Consider the following 5,000-nt stretch of genomic DNA (forward strand, 5'->3'; position numbering starts at 1 on the left):
TCCAATTTTTGTTTCATCCGGGAAAAGCCATCTTTTTTTCAACAATGTCTTTGTCATTTGATCCAATAGCGTTCCGTTAGATAGGAACAGATTTGATAAATACTGATAACTCTCGGATGGAGTATTAAAACGGAAAAATCCATTAGATAATGAACTATTGGTTCTAAGCCATCTCTGGCGATAAATCAACAATTCGAAGTGCTTTTCTTGCGTATTCTTGATAAACCAGCGTTTATATATAGATGTAGGAAGATCTGTTTGGGAAGTAAGAAGCCCCTTTGGCATCTCTTCATCTGCAAAGAATTCTCGATGTGAAAACACAGAGACAAAGGGCTGATCTTTGAATAGGAAAAAAAGTGGATCTGCAGGGTCCCAAATGAATTGGCTTATTAGAAAAAAGCCTTGTTCTTTGGAAGATCTGTCTTTTGTCTGGTACTGCACGGTTCTACTCTGCAAGAACTCCGAATCATTCTCTTGAAGCTCATCCTCTTCATCATAAATGATCCGCTTGCCCCGAAATGACCTAGCCCAATAGGGAAATCCCAATTCATTGGGCCTTTCGATACAATCAAATAGAAAGCCCCAAGGGCGCCATATTCTAGGAGCCCAAACTATGTGATTGAATAAATCCTCCTCTATCTGTTGCGGGTCGAGGACTCCTTCTCGTTCCCCTTCTTCAAACTCCGATTCGTATTGTTCATAGAGAAATCTCTGATCAACGATAGAACAAGATCCATTTTGCATCATATCTAAGGGATTCCTTGGTTCGGGCCGAAGAAGCAATGTCACTCGATCATTATCAAACTGACTGCAATCTTTTTCTGTCCGTGAGGATCCCACCAGGGTGCCTTCTACTTCTAATAGGCCATGAACTAGATCAGAATCATTCTCAACGAGTCCATAAGAAGTGATCCCATTTTTTTCATCGGGTCCGGGTAGAGACCAAAGGTCTTGAGCGACCGATCCGGCAGAACAACTCAAAAGATAAAGAAGTATCGTTAATTTCTTCATGCTCGTTCCAAGTTCGAAGTACCATTTGTACAAATAAGAATCCCCTTCGTTACATGATTTCTTCTTCATATAGATAGATATAGGATCTATGGAGCAATTACTTAGAAGTACATTTTGTGCAACAGCCCTTCCTATCTGATAGAAAAGGATCCCATGATCATGAACCGATCTTACCTGGGATCGCAAATCCCAAGTTTGTCTATGAAGAGCAGATCTAATTATATCAGTGTCTATAATTAATTTATTCTGTGTAATACTAATCGATAGGGCCTCATTGGTAAGTGCTACAAGATCTCGTACATTGGAACCCATGGTTATGGACCCGAATCCATTAGTATGGAACATTTTCTTTTCCAAGTGAAATCCCCTAGTATATGAAAGAGTGAAAAAGTGCTTTCGTTGTTGTGGAATAAGAAGCCTTCGTATCTTAATGCATGTATTTAATTTATTCGGAGCTATTAGAGCGGGATCTACTTTTTGGGGAAGATGAGTCGAAGCAATAACAAGAATATTTCTAGTGGAACGTCTTTCACAATCCCTGGAGAGATAGTTCACTAATAGACCGAGGGATAAGTAATTCGACTCATTCACATCTAGATCATGAATGTTTGGAATCCATATTATGCAAGGAGACATTGCTTTTGCTAATTCGAATTGAAGGGTGATATAAAATCGGTCTATTTCCGGCATCATATCCATAGTTAGCGCATTCGTCATAGTTAGGAGCTCCAGCTCCGTATCAAGGTCACGGTCAATATCGTCACTATCATCAATATCGTCACTATCCTCAATAAGAAAACCCTCAGGCTTGTTATCCAGGAACTTGTTCAGAAATACTGTAATGAAAGGAACATAGGAGTTTTCCGCTAGGTATTTGACCAAATAGGATCGTCCAGTTCCTATAGAACCTATCACTAAAATACCCCTAGAGGGGGATAGGGCTAAGCGGAGCGAAAAGGGTTTTCCATGAGATGGGAAATTAAAACTATTAGCCCCACACGAGGTTTGTGAATAAGTGATTGTCTGATAATGAGCAAGGAATATCCGTCTTTCTGCTAAACAGGATGTATTGAACTCATAATTCATTAGATACTTTTTATGAATGTAAACTAAGTATCGTAAGTAAATTGCTCCCGGTTGTTCAATCATTTGATAACCAGAGTCATTCTTTGATAAATGATCACTATGAGTCAGACTCAATAGAATTTGATCAATCCTTTTTTCTGTCGTTAAGGTGGAGAACTGAACCAAGAATTCTCTTTCTTTATCATCAATCGAATCACTGTTCGAGACCCAGGATTCTATTTTATCATCAATCCAATCACCGTTCACGTTTTTTCTTTTTCTTATCAATGAATAGATCTCTTTACTTGTATGACTTAGATGTCTCGTATTTCTCGAAAAAGCGATTGGATTGATGGGATTTGGTATGATACTTATGAGATCGATGAGATTGATATTCAAATATTTCTTCTTAGAACGTATTGATTTGACCCCATAAGCGGGACCACCACCCCATAGCATGTTGCCGCCAGAAGCATAACCCCGTATTTCTTCTATAGAATCTCCTAATTGTTCCAGAGCAACTAGAAAGAGATTCTTTAACCATAAAGAATTCAGTTCAGATGTAGGATACCTATCCAGAAGTTTTCGCAACTCAATCATGTATGATGGAATCATCAAAGATTTGACCTTTTCGAACTCTGTCTGTAACTCACTATAGGCTCGAGAAACAAAGAGAAGATGTGTACGAACGAGATATCCAGCAACAAGAAGAAGGAAAAGGATTGAATAGAGGAACTCCCGAACATTTGGCGATCTCAGATGTGTCGATATCAATGGTGACTCATTATTTCGATGAATCATTTCTTCGGACAGAAGAAGATTATGTAAACACTTACTCGAAATCTCACTTATCAGATTCCATTGTGTCTTCCACAATTTTTTCTGAAGAATTCGCCATGATATATCTGATCCATGCATAATATCATGAAAAATGGATACAAATTTTTGGCTGCTACTTAGTATCGGCAATAGGTCTGAAAAAGTATCTAAAAATATCAAATTTAGATATTTGTACCCTGTCGAAGTAAGGAACCATGGCATATATGTTTGGAATAGATTCCATTTTGAGAGAGTTGAAAAAGCACTATCTCGTTGAAAGGTTCTATACATCTGCCCTTTCTCAAGGCATTTCTTTAGACAAAGACTCCGTTTTTTCCTCTTTTCGGATGGTAAATATTTCTCAGAACATGGAGTGTGAATCAAACCCATGTTTGAATTGAAATTGAGATACTGCTGCAAGTTCTTCCCCTCTGAATCAGATAGATTCATATCTGAAAGAGGTTTACAATAAGTTCTTTCAAAATTTACTATTTGTCCCTCTGTTAGAGGTGTTCCAAAAATGTCTGCGATCGAGTAAATAGCTCTACGAACGAATGGATCGGATCGAATTGGAAAATGGAAAGATTTGTACAAGTTATACCTTTCGTCACCACTTTGTGGAAAATCGTTAGGTATGAATATGTTAGAGACCTGTGACTCGATTGGTGAAATAGTATCTCTCTCCAAAAAAGCATGTTTTTTTTTACCGCCGCACAAAGAAAATATTTTGTTGCGAATGAACAAGATATTGAGGAATTGTCCATACGTAAAATCATAATTATTGACACGGGCCTTTTCCACATAAAAAGGGAATCTTTTGTTACAATCGAAGCAGAAGTGATGTGGATTATTCAAGAATCGAAGTCGATTTGCTTTATAAAAAGAAGATATCAATGAACTTCTATGAAATGGTTTCGCGGGATTCGGCCAATTGTCTTGATCGTGGGATATCATTGAGAAATAGGAATACGTGTTATCAAAAGATTTCTTGCGATTATTTCTAGTATGGAATGAGTCAATCATCCACCACTTTGGTATCTTATTGAACAAAAATGGTGATATTGTTCCTCCATTGATCAAGAATTTCGATTTCTGGGAAGTATCATGATCATCCAATAAGAAGGGTTTCAATTTTTTCAAATGAACGATTTGAAGACCTATTGATTCTAACAACTGATTGCAGAGTTGATCATTCGGACCTTTCAATTCATAGATGTGGATCTCGGACCTATGAATGGGGATATTCCCGAAACTCACAAAGAAAAAAGGAAGTGAGTTAGACAAAAAGAGAAGAAACTTGGACAAAAAAAGAAGAAACTTGGACAAAAAAAGAAGTAACTTGGACAAAAAGAAAGGAAGTGACTTAGACAAATCTTTTTTGTCGATAACCTCAGACCAATCAATCGAATATTGATTAATACGTAATCGATCGAACACTACTTGAAAATAAAAACGGCTCTTCTGTTCAGAAATGAAATGTTCCAAATGTTCCTGGAAATTCTTGCTCCCATTGGACCATTTGTATCTATATGCATTAGGATCCCGATTCATAGATCTCTCGGTTCGAGAAATAAAAATACGAGGATCGAACCATTTCTTCTGGCTCTTTTTCAAATTTGATAAATGTTGGTTGATCGTATATTTCATTATAGTTCTATGATTCAGAGTATCATTTCCTATTTGATCCCTTTGCATTCCATATTCGAAGTTGCGATCGGATCTATTCATTAAAAAGAATCGATTCAATACATTTATTATGTACCCACAGGTGTTATATTGGATTTGAATCAGATTTCGGATCAATCTATATTGATTGACTGCCTCCATTATGTTGTTGCTAGCAAATACCACTATTTTGGGTTTTGGATCTTCCAAATCATTCCCGCAGGAGGTCCGGACCCATTTTTTTCTGATCCTTCGATAAAAGGATTCATTCTCTTCATAAAAAATAGGAGGTAGAACCAATAAATCTTTCTTTTTCGATTCATCCCTGGAGTTGAATACCTCATTCAAGAATTGTTTTTGATCCAATCTGCAGGAATCAATAGAAAAGGTAAATCCCTTATGATACGCCAGATCCGGCTCGGTTATTGATAGAGTGAATC

The sequence above is a fragment of the Corylus avellana genome, unplaced genomic scaffold (assembly GCF_965113065.1).
Source record: "Corylus avellana unplaced genomic scaffold, dhCorAvel1.hap1.2 HAP1_SCAFFOLD_116, whole genome shotgun sequence".
Lineage (NCBI taxonomy): Eukaryota > Viridiplantae > Streptophyta > Magnoliopsida > Fagales > Betulaceae > Corylus > Corylus avellana.